The sequence below is a fragment of the Diabrotica virgifera genome, chromosome 9 (genome assembly GCF_917563875.1).
Source record: "Diabrotica virgifera virgifera chromosome 9, PGI_DIABVI_V3a".
NCBI lineage: Eukaryota > Metazoa > Arthropoda > Insecta > Coleoptera > Chrysomelidae > Diabrotica > Diabrotica virgifera.
The window spans coordinates 207,648,618-207,671,922 of NC_065451.1; the positions used below are offsets into that span (position 1 = coordinate 207,648,618).

A 23,305-nucleotide genomic window follows, 5' to 3' on the forward strand; every position below is an offset into this window, starting at 1 on the left:
AAAATAGTACAAAAAATGGGTTTTTTGTTGTTAAATCACTCTAAATTTGATCCGAAAATTTTGAAATTTGGCAGGTAGATTCCTTGCTAATACTTTATCAATATATTTCCTAAAATGTAACTATATCTCAATAAACACTGCACAGAATAAATTAAATAATGTAAAAAATAGTACAAACCATGGGTTTTTTGTTGTTAAATCACTCTAAATTTGATCCGAAAATTTTGAAATTTGTCAGGTAGATTCCTTGCTAATACTTTATCAATATATTTCCTAAAATGTAACTATATCTCAATAAACACTGCACAGAATAAATTAAATAATGTAAAAAATAGTACAAAAAATGGGTTTTTTGTTGTTAAATCACTCTAAATTTGATCCGAAAATTTTGAAATTTGGCTGGTAGATTCCTTGCTAATACTTTATCAATATATTACCTAAAATTTAACTATATCTCAATAAATACTGCACATAATAAATTAAATAATGTAAAAAATAGTACAAAAAATGGGTTTTTTGTTGTTAAATCACTCTAAATTTGATCCGAAAATTTTGAAATTTGGCAGGTAGATTCCTTGCTAACACTTTATCAATATATTTCCTAAAATGTAACCATATCTCAATAAACACTGCACAGAATAAATTAAATAATGTAAAAAATAGTACAAAAAATGGGTTTTTTGTTGTTAAATCACTCTAAATTTGATCCGAAAATTTTGAAATTTGGCTGGTAGATTCCTTGCTAATACTTTATCAATATATTACCTAAAATTTAACTATATCTGAATAAATACTGCACATAATAAATTAAATAATGTAAAAAATAGTACAAAAAATGGGTTTTTTGTTGTTAAATCAATCTAAATTTGATCCGAAAATTTTGAAATTTGGCAGGTAGATTCCTTGCTAATACTTTATCAATATATTTCCTAAAATGTAACTATATCTCAATAAACACTGCACAGAATAAATTAAATAATGTAAAAAATAGTACAAAAAATGGGTTTTTTGTTGTTAAATCACTCTAAATTTGATCCGAAAAGTTTGAAATTTGGCAGGTAGATTCCTTGCTAATACTTTATCAATATATTTCCTAAAGTGTAACTATATATCAATAAACACTGCACAGAATGAATTAAATAATGTAAAAAATAGTACAAAAAATGGGTTTTTTGTTGTTAAATCACTCTAAATTTGATCCGAAAATTTTGAAATTTGGCTGGTAGATTCCTTGCTAATACTTTATCAATATATTACCTAAAATTTAACTATATCTCAATAAATACTGCACATAATAAATTAAATAATGTAAAAAATAGTACAAAAAATGGGTTTTTTGTTGTTAAATCACTCTAAATTTGATCCGAAAATTTTGAAATTTGGCAGGTAGATTCCTTGCTAACACTTTATCAATATATTTCCTAAAATTTAACTATATCTCAATAAACACTGCACAGAATAAATTAAATAATGTAAAAAATAGTACAAAAAATGGGTTTTTTGTTGTTAAATCACTCTAAATTTGATCCGAAAATTTTGAAATTTGGCAGGTAGATTCCTTGATAATACTTGCTTTTTTTATTACTTTTTTTCTATTACTTTTTTTTATTCCTTTTTTTTTATTACTTTTCTTTTATTACTTTTTTTTATTACTTTTTTTTTATTACTTTTTTTATTACTTTATTTATTACTTTTTTTTTATTACTTTTTTTTTATTACTTTTTTTATTACTTTTTTTTATTACTTTTTTTTATTACTTTTTTTTTATTACTTTTTTTTATTACTTTTTTTTATTACTTTTTTTTTATTACTTTTTTTTTATTACTTTTTTTTTATTACTTTTTTTTATTACTTTTTTTTATTACTTTTTTTTATTACTTTTTTTTTAGTACTTTTTTTTTATTACTTTTTTTTTATTACTTTTTTTTATTACTTTTTTTTATTACTTTTTTTTATCACTTTTTTTTTATTACTTTTTTTTTATCACTTTTTTTTAGTACTTTTTTTTTTATTACTTTTTTTTTATTACTTTTTTTTTTATTACTTTTTTTTTATTACTTTTTTTTATTACTTTTTTTTTTTATTACTTTTTTTTATTACTTTTTTTTATTACTTTTTTTTATTACTTTTTTTTTGTTACTTTTTTTTTATCACTTTTTTTTAGTACTTTTTTTTTTATTACTTTTTTTTTATTACTTTTTTTTTATTACTTTTTTTTTATTACTTTTTTTTATTACTTTTTTTTTATTACTTTTTTTTATTACTTTTTTTTATTACTTTTTTTTATTACTTTTTTTTATTACTTTTTTTTTGTTACTTTTTTTTTATTACTTTTTTTATTACTTTTTTTTATTACTTTTTTTTTATTACTTTTTTTTTATTACTTTTTTTTATTACTTTTTTTATTACTTTTTTTTATTATTTTTTTGTTGTTAAATCACTCTAAATTTGATCCGAAAATTTTGAAATTTGGCAGGTAGATTACTTGCTAATACATTATCAATATATTTAATAAAATGTAACTATATCTCAACAAACACTGCACAGAATAAATTAAATAATGTAAAAAATAGTACAAAAAATGGGTTTTTTGTTGTTAAATCACTCTAAATTTGATCCGAAAATTTTGAAATTTGGCAGGTATATTCCTTGCTAATACTTTATCAATATATTTCCTAAAATGTAACTATATCTCAATAAACAGTGCACAGAATAAATTAAATAATGTAAAAAATAGTACAAAAAATGGGTTTTTTGTTGTTAAATCACTCTAAATTTGATCCGAAAATTTTGAACTTTGGCAGGTAGATTCCTTGCTAATACTTTATCAATATATTTCCTAAAATGTAACTATATCTCAATAAACACTGCACGGAATAAATTAAATAATGTAAAAAATAGTACAAAAAATGGGTTTTTTGTTGTTAAGTCACTCTAAATTTGATCCGAAAATTTTGAAATTTGGCAGGTAGATTCCTTGCTAATACTTTATCAATATATTTCCTAAAATGTAACTATATCTCAATAAACACTGCACAGAATAAATTAAATAATGTAAAAAGTAGTACAAAAAATGGGTTTTTTGTTGTTAAATCACTCTAAATTTGATCCGAAAATTTTGAAATTTGGCAGGTAGATTCCTTGATAATACTTGCTTTTTTTTATTACTTTTTTTCTATTACTTTTTTTTTATTCCTTTTTTTTTATTACTTTTCTTTTATTACTTTTTTTTTATTAATTTTTTTTTATTACTTTTTTTTATTACTCTTTTTTTATTACTTTTTTTTTACTTTTTTTTATTACTTTTTTTTTATTACTTTTTTTTATTACTTTTTTTTTATTACTTTTTTTTTATTACTTTTTTTATTACTTTTTTTTATTACTTTTTTTTTATTACTTTTTTTTATTACTTTTTTTTTATCACTTTTTTTTTATTACTTTTTTTTATTACTTTTTTTTTGTTACTTTTTTTTATTACTTTTTTTATTACCTTTTTTTATTACTTTTTTTTTATTACTTTTTTTTATTACTTTTTTTTTATTACTTTTTTTTTATTACTTTTTTTATTACTTGTTTTTATTACTTTTTTTTTATTACTTTTTTTTTATTACTTTTTTTTATTACTTTTTGTATTACTTTTTTTTATTATTTTTTTGTTGTTAAATCACTCTAAATTTGATCCGAAAATTTTGAAATTTGGCAGGTAGATTACTTGCTAATACTTTATCAATATATTTAATAAAATGTAACTATATCTCAACAAACACTGCACAGAATAAATTAAATAATGTAAAAAATAGTACAAAAAATGGGTTTTTTGTTGTTAAATCACTCTAAATTTGATCCGAAAATTTTGAAATTTGGCAGGTAGATTCCTTGCTAATACTTTATCAATATATTTCCTAAAATGTAACTATATCTCAATAAACACTGCACAGAATAAATTAAATAATGTAAAAAATAGTACAAAAAATGGGTTTTTTGTTGTTAAATCACTCTAAATTTGATCCGAAAATTTTGAAATTTGGCAGGTAGATTCCTTGCTAATACTTTATCAATATATTTCCTAAAATGTAACTATATCTCAATAAACACTGCACAGAATAAATTAAATAATGTAAAAAATAGTACAAACCATGGGTTTTTTGTTGTTAAATCACTCTAAATTTGATCCGAAAATTTTGAAATTTGTCAAGTGGATTCCTTGCTAATACTTTATCAATATATTTCCTAAAATGTAACTATATCTCAATAAACACTGCACAAAATAAATTAAAAAATGTAAAAAATAGTACAAAAAATGGGTTTTTTGTTGTTAAATCACTCTAAATTTGATCCGAAAATTTTGAAATTTGGCTGGTAGATTCCTTGCTAATACTGTATCAATATATTTCCTAAAATGTAACTATATCTCAATAAACACTGCACAGAATAAATTAAATAATGTAAAAAATAGTACAAAAAATGGGTTTTTTGTTGTTAAATCAATCTAAATTTGATCCGAAAATTTTGAAATTTGGCAGGTAGATTCCTTGCTAATACTTTATCAATATATTTCCTAAAATGTAACTATATCTCAATAAACACTGCACAGAATAAATTAAATAATGTAAAAAATAGTACAAAAAATGGGTTTTTTGTTGTTAAATCACTCTAAATTTGATCCGAAAATTTTGAAATTTGGCAGGTAGATTCCTTGATAATACTTGCTTTTTTTTATTACTTTTTTTCTATTACTTTTTTTTTATTCCTTTTTTTTTATTACTTTTCTTTTATTACTTTTTTTTTATTAATTTTTTTTTATTACTTTTTTTTATTACTCTTTTTTTATTACTTTTTTTTATTACTTTTTTTTTATTACTTTTTTTTATTACTTTTTTTTATTACTTTTTTTTTATTATTTTTTTTTTATTACTTTTTTTATTACTTTTTTTTATTACTTTTTTTTGTTACTTTTTTTTTATTACTTTTTTTTATTACTTTTTTTTTATTATTTTTTTTTATTACTTTTTTTTTATTACTTTTTTTTTATTACTTTTTTTTATTACTTTTTTTTTATTACTTTTTTTTATTACTTTTTTTTTATTACTTTTTTTTTATTACTTTTTTTTATTACTTTTTTTTTATTATTTTTTTTTTATTACTTTTTTTTATTACTTTTTTTTTAGTACTTTTTTTTTATTACTTTTTTTTTATTACTTTTTTTTTATTACTTTTTTTTATTACTTTTTTTTTATCACTTTTTTTTTATTACTTTTTTTTTATCACTTTTTTTTAGTACTTTTTTTTTATTACTTTTTTTTATTACTTTTTTTTTATTACTTTTTTTTTATTACTTTTTTTTATTACTTTTTTTTTTATTACTTTTTTTTATTACTTTTTTTTATTACTTTTTTTTATTACTTTTTTTTATTACTTTTTTTTTGTTACTTTTTTTTTTTTACTTTTTTTATTACCTTTTTTTATTACTTTTTTTTTATTACTTTTTTTTTATTACTTTTTTTATTACTTTTTTTTATTACTTTTTTTTTATTACTTTTTTTTTATTACTTTTTTTTATTACTTTTTTTTATTACTTTTTTTTATTATTTTTTTGTTGTTAAATCACTCTAAATTTGATCCGAAAATTTTGAAATTTGGCAGGTAGATTACTTGCTAATACTTTATCAATATATTTAATAAAATGTAACTATATCTCAACAAACACCGCACAGAATAAATTAAATAATGTAAAAAATAGTACAAAAAATGGGTTTTTTGTTGTTAAATCACTCTAAATTTGATCCGAAAATTTTGAACTTTGGCAGGTAGATTCCTTGCTAATACTTTATCAATATATTTCCTAAAATGTAACTATATCTCAATAAACACTGCACGGAATAAATTAAATAATGTAAAAAATAGTACAAAAAATGGGTTTTTTGTTGTTAAGACACTCTAAATTTGATCCGAAAATTTTGAAATTTGGCAGGTAGATTCCTTGCTAATACTTTATCAATATATTTCCTAAAATGTAACTATATCTCAATAAACACTGCACAGAATAAATTAAATAATGTAAAAAATAGTACAAAAAATGGGTTTTTTGTTGTTAAATCACTCTAAATTTGATCCGAAAATTTTGAAATTTGGCAGGTAGATTCCTTGATAATACTTGCTTTTTTTTATTACTTTTTTTCTATTACTTTTTTTTTATTCCTTTTTTTTTATTACTTTTCTTTTATTACTTTTTTTTTATTAATTTTTTTTTATTACTTTTTTTTATTACTCTTTTTTTATTACTTTTTTTTTACTTTTTTTTATTACTTTTTTTTTATTACTTTTTTTTATTACTTTTTTTTTATTACTTTTTTTATTACTTTTTTTTATTACTTTTTTTTTATTACTTTTTTTTTATTACTTTTTTTTATTACTTTTTTTTTTATTATTTTTTTTTATTACTTTTTTTTTATTACTTTTTTTTTATTACTTTTTTTATTACTTTTTTTTTATTACTTTTTTTTATTACTTTTTTTTTATTACTTTTTTTTTGGTACTTTTTTTTTTATTACTTTTTTTTTATTACTTTTTTTTTATTACTTTTTTTTATTACTTTTTTTATTACTTTTTTTTATTACTTTTTTTTTATTACTTTTTTTTTATTACTTTTTTTTATTACTTTTTTTTTATTATTTTTTTTTATTACTTTTTTTTTATTACTTTTTTTTATTACTTTTTTTTTTATTACTTTTTTTTATTACTTTTTTTTATTACTTTTTTTTATTACTTTTTTTTTTGTTACTTTTTTTTTATTACTTTTTTTATTACTTTTTTTTATTACTTTTTTTTTTATTACTTTTTTTTTATTACTTTTTTTTTTACTTTTTTTATTACTTTTTTTTATTATTTTTTTGTTGTTAAATCACTCTAAATTTGATCCGAAAATTTTGAAATTTGGCAGGTAGATTACTTGCTAATACATTATCAATATATTTAATAAAATGTAACTATATCTCAACAAACACTGCACAGAATAAATTAAATAATGTAAAAAATAGTACAAAAAATGGGTTTTTTGTTGTTAAATCACTCTAAATTTGATCCGAAAATTTTGAAATTTGGCAGGTATATTCCTTGCTAATACTTTATCAATATATTTCCTAAAATGTAACTATATCTCAATAAACAGTGCACAGAATAAATTAAATAATGTAAAAAATAGTACAAAAAATGGGTTTTTTGTTGTTAAATCACTCTAAATTTGATCCGAAAATTTTGAACTTTGGCAGGTAGATTCCTTGCTAATACTTTATCAATATATTTCCTAAAATGTAACTATATCTCAATAAACACTGCACGGAATAAATTAAATAATGTAAAAAATAGTACAAAAAATGGGTTTTTTGTTGTTAAGTCACTCTAAATTTGATCCGAAAATTTTGAAATTTGGCAGGTAGATTCCTTGCTAATACTTTATCAATATATTTCCTAAAATGTAACTATATCTCAATAAACACTGCACAGAATAAATTAAATAATGTAAAAAATAGTACAAAAAATGGGTTTTTTGTTGTTAAATCACTCTAAATTTGATCCGAAAATTTTGAAATTTGGCAGGTAGATTCCTTGATAATACTTGCTTTTTTTTATTACTTTTTTTCTATTACTTTTTTTTTATTCCTTTTTTTTTATTACTTTTCTTTTATTACTTTTTTTTTATTAATTTTTTTTTATTACTTTTTTTTATTACTCTTTTTTTATTACTTTTTTTTTACTTTTTTTTATTACTTTTTTTTTATTACTTTTTTTTATTAATTTTTTTTTATTACTTTTTTTTTATTACTTTTTTTATTACTTTTTTTTTATTACTTTTTTTTTATTACTTTTTTTTATTACTTTTTTTTTTATTACTTTTTTTTATTACTTTTTTTTATTACTTTTTTTTATTACTTTTTTTTATTACTTTTTTTTTGTTACTTTTTTTTTATTACTTTTTTTATTACCTTTTTTTATTACTTTTTTTTTATTACTTTTTTTTTATTACTTTTTTTATTACTTGTTTTTATTACTTTTTTTTTATTACTTTTTTTTTATTACTTTTTTTTATTACTTTTTGTATTACTTTTTTTTATTATTTTTTTGTTGTTAAATCACTCTAAATTTGATCCGAAAATTTTGAAATTTGGCAGGTAGATTACTTGCTAATACTTTATCAATATATTTAATAAAATATAACTATATCTCAACAAACACTGCACAGAATAAATTAAATAATGTAAAAAATAGTACAAAAAATGGGTTTTTTGTTGTTAAATCACTCTAAATTTGATCCGAAAATTTTGAAATTTGGCAGGTAGATTCCTTGCTAATACTTTATCAATATATTTCCTAAAATGTAACTATATCTCAATAAACACTGCACAGAATAAATTAAATAATGTAAAAAATAGTACAAAAAATGGGTTTTTTGTTGTTAAATCACTCTAAATTTGATCCGAAAATTTTGAAATTTGGCAGGTAGATTCCTTGCTAATACTTTATCAATATATTTCCTAAAATGTAACTATATCTCAATAAACACTGCACAGAATAAATTAAATAATGTAAAAAATAGTACAAACCATGGGTTTTTTGTTGTTAAATCACTCTAAATTTGATCCGAAAATTTTGAAATTTGTCAGGTAGATTCCTTGCTAATACTTTATCAATATATTTCCTAAAATGTAACTATATCTCAATAAACACTGCACAAAATAAATTAAAAAATGTAAAAAATAGTACAAAAAATGGGTTTTTTGTTGTTAAATCACTCTAAATTTGATCCGAAAATTTTGAAATTTGGCTGGTAGATTCCTTGCTAATACTGTATCAATATATTTCCTAAAATGTAACTATATCTCAATAAACACTGCACAGAATAAATTAAATAATGTAAAAAATAGTACAAAAAATGGGTTTTTTGTTGTTAAATCAATCTAAATTTGATCCGAAAATTTTGAAATTTGGCAGGTAGATTCCTTGCTAATACTTTATCAATATATTTCCTAAAATGTAACTATATCTCAATAAACACTGCACAGAATAAATTAAATAATGAAAAAAATAGTACAAAAAATGGGTTTTTTGTTGTTAAATCACTCTAAATTTGATCCGAAAAGTTTGAAATTTGGCAGGTAGATTCCTTGCTAATACTTTATCAATATATTTCCTAAAGTGTAACTATATCTCAATAAACACTGCACAGAATAAATTAAATAATGTAAAAAATAGTACAAAAAATGGGTTTTTTGTTGTTAAATCACTCTAAATTTGATCCGAAAATTTTGAAATTTGGCTGGTAGATTCCTTGCTAATACTTTATCAATATATTACCTAAAATTTAACTATATCTCAATAAATACTGCACATAATAAATTAAATAATGTAAAAAATAGTACAAAAAATGGGTTTTTTGTTGTTAAATCACTCTAAATTTGATCCGAAAATTTTGAAATTTGGCAGGTAGATTACTTGCTAATACATTATCAATATATTTAATAAAATGTAACTATATCTCAACAAACACTGCACAGAATAAATTAAATAATGTAAAAAATAGTACAAAAAATGGGTTTTTTGTTGTTAAATCACTCTAAATTTGATCCGAAAATTTTGAAATTTGGCAGGTATATTCCTTGCTAATACTTTATCAATATATTTCCTAAAATGTAACTATATCTCAATAAACAGTGCACAGAATAAATTAAATAATGTAAAAAATAGTACAAAAAATGGGTTTTTTGTTGTTAAATCACTCTAAATTTGATCCGAAAATTTTGAACTTTGGCAGGTAGATTCCTTGCTAATACTTTATCAATATATTTCCTAAAATGTAACTATATCTCAATAAACACTGCACGGAATAAATTAAATAATGTAAAAAATAGTACAAAAAATGGGTTTTTTGTTGTTAAGTCACTCTAAATTTGATCCGAAAATTTTGAAATTTGGCAGGTAGATTCCTTGCTAATACTTTATCAATATATTTCCTAAAATGTAACTATATCTCAATAAACACTGCACAGAATAAATTAAATAATGTAAAAAATAGTACAAAAAATGGGTTTTTTGTTGTTAAATCACTCTAAATTTGATCCGAAAATTTTGAAATTTGGCAGGTAGATTCCTTGATAATACTTGCTTTTTTTTATTACTTTTTTTCTATTACTTTTTTTTTATTCCTTTTTTTTTATTACTTTTCTTTTATTACTTTTTTTTTATTAATTTTTTTTTATTACTTTTTTTTATTACTCTTTTTTTATTACTTTTTTTTTACTTTTTTTTATTACTTTTTTTTTATTACTTTTTTTTATTACTTTTTTTTTATTACTTTTTTTTTATTACTTTTTTTATTACTTTTTTTTATTACTTTTTTTTTATTACTTTTTTTTATTACTTTTTTTTTATCACTTTTTTTTTATTACTTTTTTTTATTACTTTTTTTTTGTTACTTTTTTTTATTACTTTTTTTATTACCTTTTTTTATTACTTTTTTTTTATTACTTTTTTTTATTACTTTTTTTTTATTACTTTTTTTTTATTACTTTTTTTATTACTTGTTTTTATTACTTTTTTTTTATTACTTTTTTTTTATTACTTTTTTTTATTACTTTTTGTATTACTTTTTTTTATTATTTTTTTGTTGTTAAATCACTCTAAATTTGATCCGAAAATTTTGAAATTTGGCAGGTAGATTACTTGCTAATACTTTATCAATATATTTAATAAAATGTAACTATATCTCAACAAACACTGCACAGAATAAATTAAATAATGTAAAAAATAGTACAAAAAATGGGTTTTTTGTTGTTAAATCACTCTAAATTTGATCCGAAAATTTTGAAATTTGGCAGGTAGATTCCTTGCTAATACTTTATCAATATATTTCCTAAAATGTAACTATATCTCAATAAACACTGCACAGAATAAATTAAATAATGTAAAAAATAGTACAAAAAATGGGTTTTTTGTTGTTAAATCACTCTAAATTTGATCCGAAAATTTTGAAATTTGGCAGGTAGATTCCTTGCTAATACTTTATCAATATATTTCCTAAAATGTAACTATATCTCAATAAACACTGCACAGAATAAATTAAATAATGTAAAAAATAGTACAAACCATGGGTTTTTTGTTGTTAAATCACTCTAAATTTGATCCGAAAATTTTGAAATTTGTCAGGTAGATTCCTTGCTAATACTTTATCAATATATTTCCTAAAATGTAACTATATCTCAATAAACACTGCACAAAATAAATTAAAAAATGTAAAAAATAGTACAAAAAATGGGTTTTTTGTTGTTAAATCACTCTAAATTTGATCCGAAAATTTTGAAATTTGGCTGGTAGATTCCTTGCTAATACTGTATCAATATATTTCCTAAAATGTAACTATATCTCAATAAACACTGCACAGAATAAATTAAATAATGTAAAAAATAGTACAAAAAATGGGTTTTTTGTTGTTAAATCAATCTAAATTTGATCCGAAAATTTTGAAATTTGGCAGGTAGATTCCTTGCTAATACTTTATCAATATATTTCCTAAAATGTAACTATATCTCAATAAACACTGCACAGAATAAATTAAATAATGTAAAAAATAGTACAAAAAATGGGTTTTTTGTTGTTAAATCACTCTAAATTTGATCCGAAAATTTTGAAATTTGGCAGGTAGATTCCTTGATAATACTTGCTTTTTTTTATTACTTTTTTTCTATTACTTTTTTTTTATTCCTTTTTTTTTATTACTTTTCTTTTATTACTTTTTTTTTATTAATTTTTTTTTATTACTTTTTTTTATTACTCTTTTTTTATTACTTTTTTTTATTACTTTTTTTTATTACTTTTTTTTTATTACTTTTTTTTATTACTTTTTTTTATTACTTTTTTTTTATTATTTTTTTTTTATTACTTTTTTTATTACTTTTTTTTATTACTTTTTTTTGTTACTTTTTTTTTATTACCTTTTTTTTATTACTTTTTTTTTATTATTTTTTTTTATTACTTTTTTTTTATTACTTTTTTTTTATTACTTTTTTTTATTACTTTTTTTTTATTACTTTTTTTTATTACTTTTTTTTTATTACTTTTTTTTTATTACTTTTTTTTATTACTTTTTTTTTATTATTTTTTTTTTATTACTTTTTTTTATTACTTTTTTTTTAGTACTTTTTTTTTATTACTTTTTTTTTATTACTTTTTTTTTATTACTTTTTTTTATTACTTTTTTTTTATCACTTTTTTTTTATTACTTTTTTTTTATCACTTTTTTTTAGTACTTTTTTTTTATTACTTTTTTTTATTACTTTTTTTTTATTACTTTTTTTTTATTACTTTTTTTTATTACTTTTTTTTTTATTACTTTTTTTTATTACTTTTTTTTATTACTTTTTTTTATTACTTTTTTTTATTACTTTTTTTTTGTTACTTTTTTTTTATTACTTTTTTTATTACCTTTTTTTATTACTTTTTTTTTATTACTTTTTTTTTATTACTTTTTTTATTACTTTTTTTTATTACTTTTTTTTTATTACTTTTTTTTTATTACTTTTTTTTATTACTTTTTTTTATTACTTTTTTTTATTATTTTTTTGTTGTTAAATCACTCTAAATTTGATCCGAAAATTTTGAAATTTGGCAGGTAGATTACTTGCTAATACTTTATCAATATATTTAATAAAATGTAACTATATCTCAACAAACACCGCACAGAATAAATTAAATAATGTAAAAAATAGTACAAAAAATGGGTTTTTTGTTGTTAAATCACTCTAAATTTGATCCGAAAATTTTGAACTTTGGCAGGTAGATTCCTTGCTAATACTTTATCAATATATTTCCTAAAATGTAACTATATCTCAATAAACACTGCACGGAATAAATTAAATAATGTAAAAAATAGTACAAAAAATGGGTTTTTTGTTGTTAAGACACTCTAAATTTGATCCGAAAATTTTGAAATTTGGCAGGTAGATTCCTTGCTAATACTTTATCAATATATTTCCTAAAATGTAACTATATCTCAATAAACACTGCACAGAATAAATTAAATAATGTAAAAAATAGTACAAAAAATGGGTTTTTTGTTGTTAAATCACTCTAAATTTGATCCGAAAATTTTGAAATTTGGCAGGTAGATTCCTTGATAATACTTGCTTTGTTTTATTACTTTTTTTCTATTACTTTTTTTTTATTCCTTTTTTTTTATTACTTTTCTTTTATTACTTTTTTTTTATTAATTTTTTTTTATTACTTTTTTTTATTACTCTTTTTTTATTACTTTTTTTTTACTTTTTTTTATTACTTTTTTTTTATTACTTTTTTTTATTACTTTTTTTTTATTACTTTTTTTTTATTACTTTTTTTATTACTTTTTTTTATTACTTTTTTTTTATTACTTTTTTTTTATTACTTTTTTTTATTACTTTTTTTTATTATTTTTTTTTATTACTTTTTTTTTATTACTTTTTTTTTATTACTTTTTTTATTACTTTTTTTTTATTACTTTTTTTTATTACTTTTTTTTTATTACTTTTTTTTTGGTACTTTTTTTTTTATTACTTTTTTTTTATTACTTTTTTTTTATTACTTTTTTTTATTACTTTTTTTTTATCACTTTTTTTTTATTACTTTTTTTTATCACTTTTTTTTAGTACTTTTTTTTTATTACTTTTTTTTTATTACTTTTTTTTTTATTACTTTTTTTTTATTACTTTTTTTTATTACTTTTTTTTTATTACTTTTTTTTATTACTTTTTTTTATTACTTTTTTTTATTACTTTTTTTTATTACTTTTTTTTTGTTATTTTTTTTTATTACTTTTTTTATTACCTTTTTTTATTACTCTTTTTTTATTACTTTTTTTTTATTACTTTTTTTTTATTACTTTTTTTTTATTACTTTTTTTATTACTTGTTTTTATTACTTTTTTTTTATTACTTTTTTTTTATTACTTTTTTTTATTACTTTTTGTATTACTTTTTTTTATTATTTTTTTGTTGTTAAATCACTCTAAATTTGATCCGAAAATTTTGAAATTTGGCAGGTAGATTACTTGCTAATACTTTATCAATATATTTAATAAAATGTAACTATATCTCAACAAACACTGCACAGAATAAATTAAATAATGTAAAAAATAGTACAAAAAATGGGTTTTTTGTTGTTAAATCACTCTAAATTTGATCCGAAAATTTTGAAATTTGGCAGGTAGATTCCTTGCTAATACTTTATCAATATATTTCCTAAAATGTAACTATATCTCAATAAACACTGCACAGAATAAATTAAATAATGTAAAAAATAGTACAAAAAATGGGTTTTTTGTTGTTAAATCACTCTAAATTTGATCCGAAAATTTTGAAATTTGGCAGGTAGATTCCTTGCTAATACTTTATCAATATATTTCCTAAAATGTAACTATATCTCAATAAACACTGCACAGAATAAATTAAATAATGTAAAAAATAGTACAAACCATGGGTTTTTTGTTGTTAAATCACTCTAAATTTGATCCGAAAATTTTGAAATTTGTCAGGTAGATTCCTTGCTAATACTTTATCAATATATTTCCTAAAATGTAACTATATCTCAATAAACACTGCACAAAATAAATTAAAAAATGTAAAAAATAGTACAAAAAATGGGTTTTTTGTTGTTAAATCACTCTAAATTTGATCCGAAAATTTTGAAATTTGGCTGGTAGATTCCTTGCTAATACTGTATCAATATATTTCCTAAAATGTAACTATATCTCAATAAACACTGCACAGAATAAATTAAATAATGTAAAAAATAGTACAAAAAATGGGTTTTTTGTTGTTAAATCAATCTAAATTTGATCCGAAAATTTTGAAATTTGGCAGGTAGATTCCTTGCTAATACTTTATCAATCTATTTCCTAAAATGTAACTATATCTCAATAAACACTGCACAGAATAAATTAAATAATGTAAAAAATAGTACAAAAAATGGGTTTTTTGTTGTTAAATCACTCTAAATTTGATCCGAAAAGTTTGAAATTTGGCAGGTAGATTCCTTGCTAATACTTTATCAATATATTTCCTAAAGTGTAACTATATCTCAATAAACACTGCACAGAATAAATTAAATAATGTAAAAAATAGTACAAAAAATGGGTTTTTTGTTGTTAAATCACTCTAAATTTGATCCGAAAATTTTGAAATTTGGCTGGTAGATTCCTTGCTAATACTTTATCAATATATTACCTAAAATTTAACTATATCTCAATAAATACTGCACATAATAAATTAAATAATGTAAAAAATAGTACAAAAAATGGGTTTTTTGTTGTTAAATCACTCTAAATTTGATCCGAAAATTTTGAAATTTGGCAGGTAGATTCCTTGATAATACTTGCTTTTTTTATTACTTTTTTTCTATTACTTTTTTTTATTCCTTTTTTTTTATTACTTTTCTTTTATTACTTTTTTTTTATTAATTTTTTTTTATTACTTTTTTTTATTACACTTTTTTTATTACTTTTTTTTATTACTTTTTTTTATTACTTTTTTTTTATTACTTTTTTTTATTACTTTTTTTTATTACTTTTTTTTTATTACTTTTTTTTTATTACTTTTTTTATTACTTTTTTTTATTACTTTTTTTTATTACTTTTTTTTTATTACTTTTTTTTATTACTTTTTTTTTATTATTTTTTTTTATTACTTTTTTTTTATTACTTTTTTTTTATTACTTTTTTTTATTACTTTTTTTTTATTACTTTTTTTTTATTACTTTTTTTTTATTACTTTTTTTTATTACTTTTTTTTATTACTTTTTTTTATTACTTTTTTTTTAGTACTTTTTTTTTATTACTTTTTTTTTATTACTTTTTTTTTATTACTTTTTTTTATTACTTTTTTTTTATCACTTTTTATTTATTACTTTTTTTTTATCACTTTTTTTTAGTACTTTTTTTTTATTACTTTTTTTTTATTACTTTTTTTTTTATTACTTTTTTTTATTACTTTTTTTTATTACTTTTTTTTTTATTACTTTTTTTTATTACTTTTTTTTATTACTTTTTTTTTGTTACTTTTTTTTTATCACTTTTTTTTAGTACTTTTTTTTTATTACTTTTTTTTTATTACTTTTTTTTTATTACTTTTTTTTTATTACTTTTTTTTATTACTTTTTTTTTTATTACTTTTTTTATTACTTTTTTTTATTACTTTTTTTTATTACTTTTTTTTATTACTTTTTTTTTGTTACTTTTTTTTTATTACTTTTTTTATTACTTTTTTTTATTACTTTTTTTTTTATTACTTTTTTTTTATTACTTTTTTTTATTACTTTTTTTATTACTTTTTTTTATTATTTTTTTGTTGTTAAATCACTCTAAATTTGATCCGAAAATTTTGAAATTTGGCAGGTAGATTACTTGCTAATACATTATCAATATATTTAATAAAATGTAACTATATCTCAACAAACACTGCACAGAATAAATTAAATAATGTAAAAAATAGTACAAAAAATGGGTTTTTTGTTGTTAAATCACTCTAAATTTGATCCGAAAATTTTGAAATTTGGCAGGTAGATTCCTTGCTAATACTTTATCAATATATTTCCTAAAATGTAACTATATCTCAATAAACACTGCACAGAATAAATTAAATAATGTAAAAAATAGTACAAAAAATGGGTTTTTTGTTGTTAAATCACTCTAAATTTGATCCGAAAATTTTGAAATTTGGCAGGTAGATTCCTTGCTAATACTTTATCAATATATTTCCTAAAATGTAACTATATCTCAATAAACACTGCACAAAATAAATTAAAAAATGTAAAAAATAGTACAAAAAATGGGTTTTTTGTTGTTAAATCACTCTAAATTTGATCCGAAAATTTTGAAATTTGGCTGGTAGATTCCTTGCTAATACTGTATCAATATATTTCCTAAAATGTAACTATATCTCAATAAACACTGCACAGAATAAATTAAATAATGTAAAAAATAGTACAAAAAATGGGTTTTTTGTTGTTAAATCAATCTAAATTTGATCCGAAAATTTTGAAATTTGGCAGGTAGATTCCTTGCTAATACTTTATCAATATATTTCCTAAAATGTAACTATATCTCAATAAACACTGCACAGAATAAATTAAATAATGTAAAAAATAGTACAAAAAATGGGTTTTTTGTTGTTAAATCACTCTAAATTTGATCCGAAAAGTTTGAAATTTGGCAGGTAGATTCCTTGCTAATACTTTATCAATATATTTCCTAAAGTGTAACTATATCTCAATAAACACTGCACAGAATAAATTAAATAATGTAAAAAATAGTACAAAAAATGGGTTTTTTGTTGTTAAATCACTCTAAATTTGATCCGAAAATTTTGAAATTTGGCTGGTAGATTCCTTGCTAATACTTTATTAATATATTACCTAAAATTTAACTATATCTCAATAAATACTGCACATAATAAATTAAATAATGTAAAAAATAGTACAAAAAATGGGTTTTTTGTTGTTAAATCACTCTAAATTTCATCCGAAAATTTTGAAATTTGGCAGGTAGATTCCTTGCTAACACTTTATCAATATATTTCCTAAAATGTAACTATATCTCAATAAACACTGCACAGAATAAATTAAATAATGTAAAAAATAGTACAAAAAATGGGTTTTTTGTTGTTAAATCACTCTAAATTTGATCCGAAAATTTTGAAATTTGGCAGGTAGATTCCTTGATAATACTTGCTTTTTTTTATTACTTTTTTTCTATTACTTTTTTTTTATTCCTTTTTTTTATTACTTTTCTTTTATTACTTTTTTTTTATTAATTTTTTTTTATTACTTTTTTTTATTACTCTTTTTTTATTACTTTTTTTTATTACTTTTTTTTATTACTTTTTTTTTATTACTTTTTTTTATTACTTTTTTTTATTACTTTTTTTTTATTACTTTTTTTTATTACTTTTTTTATTACTTTTTTTTATTACTTTTTTTTTATTACTTTTTTTTTATTACTTTTTTTTATTACTTTTTTTTTATTATTTTTTTTATTACTTTTTTTTTATTACTTTTTTTTATTACTTTTTTTTTATTCCTTTTTTTTTATTACTTTTTTTATTACTTTTTTTTATTACTCTTTTTTTATTACTTTTTTTTATTACTTTTTTTTATTACTTTTTTTTATTATTTTTTTTTTATTACTTTTTTTTATTTTTTTTTTATTACTTTTTTTTTTATTACTTTTTTTTATTACTTTCTTTTTATTACTTTTTTTTATTACTTTTTTTTTGTTACTTTTTTTTATTACCTTTTTTTATTACTTTTTTTTATTACTTTTTTTTATTACTTTTTTTTTATTACTTTTTTTTATTACTTTTTTTTATTACTTTTTTTTATTACTTTTTTTTTATTACTTTTTTTTATTACTTTTTTTTATTACTTTTTTTTATTACTTTTTTTCATTACTTTTTTTTATTACTTTTTTTTTATTACTTTTTTTTATTACTTTTTTTTTATTACTTTTTTTTTATTACTTTTTTTTATTACTTTTTTTTATTACTTTCTTTTATTACTTTTTTTTATTACTTTTTTTTATTACTTTTTTATTACTTTTTTTTTATTACTTTTTTTTATTACTTTTTTTTATTACTTTTTTTTATTACTTTTTTTTAGTACTTTTTTTAGTACTTTTTTTTATTACTTTTTTTTTTATTACTTTTTTTTATTATTTTTTTTTACTTTTTTTTTATTACTTTTTTTTATTACTTTTTTTATTACTTTTTTTTATTACTTTTTTTTATTACTTTTTTTTTTTACTTTTTTTATTACTTTCTTTTTATTACTTTTTTTTATTACTTTTTTATTACTTTTTTTTATTACTCTTTTTTATTACTTTTTTTTATTACTTTTTTTTATTACTTTTTTTTATTACTTTTTTTTATTACTTTTTTTTATTACTTTTTTTAGTACTTTTTTTTTATTACTTTTTTTTTATTACTTTTTTTTATTATTTTTTTTTTACTTTTTTTTTATTACTTTTTTTTATTACTTTTTTTATTACTTTTTTTTATTACTTTTTTTTATTACTTTTTTTATTACTTTTTTTATTACTTTTTTTTACTACTTTTTTTTATTACTTTTTTTTTTATTATTTTTTTTTATTACTTTTTTTTATTACTTTTTTTTTATTACTTTTTTTTATTATTTTTTTTTATTACTTTTTTTTTATTTTTTTTTTATTACTTTTTTTTATTACTTTTTTTTATTACTTTTTTTTTATTACTTTTTTTTATTACTTTTTTTTATTACTTTTTTATATTACTTTTTTTTATTACTTTTTTTTTATTACTTTTTTTTTATTACTTTTTTTTATTACTTTTTTTTTATTACTTTTTTTTATTACTTTTTTTTATTACTTTTTTTACTACTTTTTTTATTACTTTTTTTTATTACTTTTTTTTTATTACTTTTTTTTTATTACTTTTTTTTATTACTTTTTTTTATTACTTTTTTTATTACTTTTTTTTATTACTTTTTTTATTACTTTTTTTTTATTATTTTTTTTTATTACTTTTTTTTATTACTTTTTTTTTATTACTTTTTTTTATTACTTTTTTTTTTATTACTTTTTTTTTATTACTTTTTTTTATTACTTTTTTTTTATTACTTTTTTTTATTACTTTTTTTATTACTTTTTTTTATTACTTTTTTTTTATTACTTTCTTTTATTACTTTTTTTTTATTACTTTTTTTTATTACTTTTTTATTACTTTTTTTTATTACTTTTTTTTATTACTGTTTTTTTATTACTTTTTTTATTCCTTTTTTTTATTACTTTTTTTTATTACTTTTTTTTATTACTTTTTTTTATTACTTTTTTTAGTACTTTTTTTATTACTTTTTTTTATTACTTTTTTTGTTACTTCTTTTTATTACTTTCTTTTATTACTTTTTTTTTATTACTTTTTTTTATTACTTTTTTATTACTTTTTTTTATTACTTTTTTTTATTACTTTTTTTTTATTACTTTTTTTATTACTTTTTTTTATTACTTTTTTTTATTACTTTTTTTTATTACTTTTTTTTTATTACTTTTTTTATTACTTTTTTTTTTATTACTTTTTTTTATTACTTTTTTTTATTACTTTTTTTTACTACTTTTTTTTATTACTTTTTTTTATTACTTTTTTTTATTACTTTTTTTTATTACTTTTTTTTATTACTTTTTTTATTACTTTTTTTTATTACTTTTTTTTATTACTTTTTTTTATTGCTTTTTTTTTATTACTTTTTTTTATTACTTTTTTTTATTACTTTTTTTTATTACTTTTTTTTATTACTTTTTTTTATTACTTTTTTCATTACTTTTTTTTATTACTTTTTTTTTTATTACTTTTTTTTATTACTTTTTTTTTATTACTTTTTTTTTATTACTTTTTTTTATTACTTTTTTTTATTACTTTTTTTTATTACTTTTTTTTATTACTTTTTTATTACTTTTTTTTATTACTTTTTTTATTACTTTTTTTTTATTACTTTTTTTTATTACTTTTTTTTATTACTTTTTTTTATTACTTTTTTTTAGTACTTTTTTTAGTACTTTTTTTTTATTACTTTTTTTTTATTACTTTTTTTTATTATTTTTTTTTACTTTTTTTTTTATTACTTTTTTTTATTACTTTTTTTATTACTTTTTTTTATTACTTTTTTTATTACTTTTTTTATTACTTTTTTTATTACTTTTTTTTTATTACTTTTTTTTATTACTTTTTTATTACTTTTTTTTATTACTCTTTTTTATTACTTTTTTTTTATTACTTTTTTTTATTACTTTTTTTTATTACTTTTTTTTATTACTTTTTTTTATTACTTTTTTTAGTACTTTTTTTTATTACTTTTTTTTTTATTACTTTTTTTTATTATTTTTTTTTACTTTTTTTTTATTACTTTTTTTTATTACTTTTTTTATTACTTTTTTTTATTACTTTTTTTTATTACTTTTTTTATTACTTTTTTTATTACTTTTTTTTACTACTTTTTTTTACTACTTTTTTTTATTACTTTTTTTTATTACTTTTTTTTTATTATTTTTTTTTTAGTACTTTTTTTTTATTACTTTTTTTTATTACTTTTTTTTTATTACTTTTTTGTATTCCTTTTTTTTTTGCTACTTTTTTTTATTACTTTTTTTTTTATTATTTTTTTTATTACTTCTTTTTTATTACTTTTTTTTTATTACTTTTTTTTATTCTTTTTTTTTATTACTTTTTTTTATTACTTTTTTTTTATTACTTTTTTTTATTACTTTTTTTTTATTACTTTTTTTTATTATTTTTTTATTACTTTTTTTATTACTTTTTTTTATTACTTTTTTTTACTACTTTTTTTTATTACTTTTTTTTATTACTTTTTTTTATTACTTTTTTTTATTACTTTTTTTTATTACTTTTTTTTATTACTTTTTTTTTAATTACTTTTTTATTACTTTTTTTTTTTATTACTTTTTTTATTACTTTTTTTTTGTTACTTTTTTTTTATTACTTTTTTTTATTCCTTTTTTTTTATTACTTTTTTTTATTACTTTTTTTATTACTTTTTTTTATTACTTTTTTTTATTACTTTTTTTTTTATTACTTTTTTTTTATTACTTTTTTTTATTACTTTTTTTTATTACTTTTTTTTTATTACTTTTTTTTTTATTATTTTTTTTTATTACTTTTTTTTTATTACTTTTTTTTATTATTTTTTTTTTATTACTTTTTTTTATTTTTTTTTTATTACTTTTTTTTTATTACTTTTTTTTATTACTTTTTTTTATTACTTTTTTTTATTATTTTTTTTTGTTACTTTTTTTTTATTACTTTTTTTATTACCTTTTTTTATTACTTTTTTTTATTACTTTTTTTTATTACTTTTTTTTTATTACTTTTTTTTTATTACTTTTTTTTATTACTTTTTTTTATTACTTTTTTTTATTATTTTTTTGTTGTTAAATCACTCTAAATTTGATCCGAAACTTTTGAAATTTGGCAGGTAGATTACTTGCTAATACTTTATCAATATATTTAATAAAATGTAACTATATCTCAACAAACACTGCACAGAATAAATTAAATAATGTAAAAAATAGTACAAAAAATGGGTTTTTTGTTGTTAAATCACTCTAAATTTGATCCGAAAATTTTGAAATTTGGCAGGTAGATTCCTTGCTAATACTTTATCAATATATTTCCTAAAATGTAACTATATCTCAATAAACACTGCACAGAATAAATTAAATAATGTAAAAAATAGTACAAAAAATGGGTTTTTTGTTGTTAAATCACTCTAAATTTGATCCGAAAATTTTGAAATTTGGCAGGTAGATTCCTTGCTAATACTTTATCAATATATTTCCTAAAATGTAACTATATCTCAATAAACACTGCACAGAATAAATTAAATAATGTAAAAAATAGTACAAACCATGGGTTTTTTGTTGTTAAATCACTCTAAATTGGATCCGAAAATTTTGAAATTTGGCAGGTAGATTCCTTGCTAATACTTTATCAATATATTTCCTAAAATGTAACTATATCTCAATGAACACTGCACAGAATAAATTAAATAATGTAAAAAATAGTACAAAAAATGGGTTTTTTGTTGTTAAATCAATCTAAATTTGATCCGAAAATTTTGAAATTTGGCAGGTAGATTCCTTGCTAATACTTTATCAATATATTTCCTAAAATGTAACTATATCTCAATAAACACTGCACAGAATAAATTAAATAATGTAAAAAATAGTACAAAAAATGGGTTTTTTGTTGTTAAATCACTCTAAATTTGATCCGAAAAGTTTGAAATTTGGCAGGTAGATTCCTTGCTAATACTTTATCAATATATTTCCTAAAGTGTAACTATATCTCAATAAACACTGCACAGAATAAATTAAATAATGTAAAAAATAGTACAAAAAATGGGTTTTTTGTTGTTAAATCACTCTAAATTTGATCCGAAAATTTTGAAATTTGGCTGGTAGATTCCTTGCTAATACTTTATCAATATATTACCTAAAATTTAACTATATCTCAATAAATACTGCACATAATAAATTAAATAATGTAAAAAATAGTACAAAAAATGGGTTTTTTGTTGTTAAATCACTCTAAATTTGATCCGAAAATTTTGAAATTTGGCAGGTAGATTCCTTGATAATACTTGCTTTTTTTATTACTTTTTTTCTATTACTTTTTTTTATTCCTTTTTTTTTATTACTTTTCTTTTATTACTTTTTTTTTATTAATTTTTTTTTATTACTTTT

The 23,305-nt window shown here is 16.9% G+C and overlaps 1 long non-coding RNA gene across 3 annotated transcripts; it reads left to right on the top strand.

Moving 5' to 3' along the window:
- The first annotated feature begins 1,236 nt into the window (after nt 1-1,236).
- On the top strand, nt 1,237-23,305 carry LOC126892582 (uncharacterized). 3 transcript variants are annotated; one of them, XR_007700915.1, is made up of 3 exons: nt 1,237-1,386; nt 17,563-17,726; nt 23,184-23,305. It is a non-coding gene; the product is annotated as an uncharacterized LOC126892582 (long non-coding RNA). The 3 variants fall into 3 exon arrangements; XR_007700913.1 differs by lacking the exon at nt 1,237-1,386 and adding an exon at nt 9,331-9,480; XR_007700914.1 differs by lacking the exon at nt 1,237-1,386 and adding an exon at nt 15,228-15,377.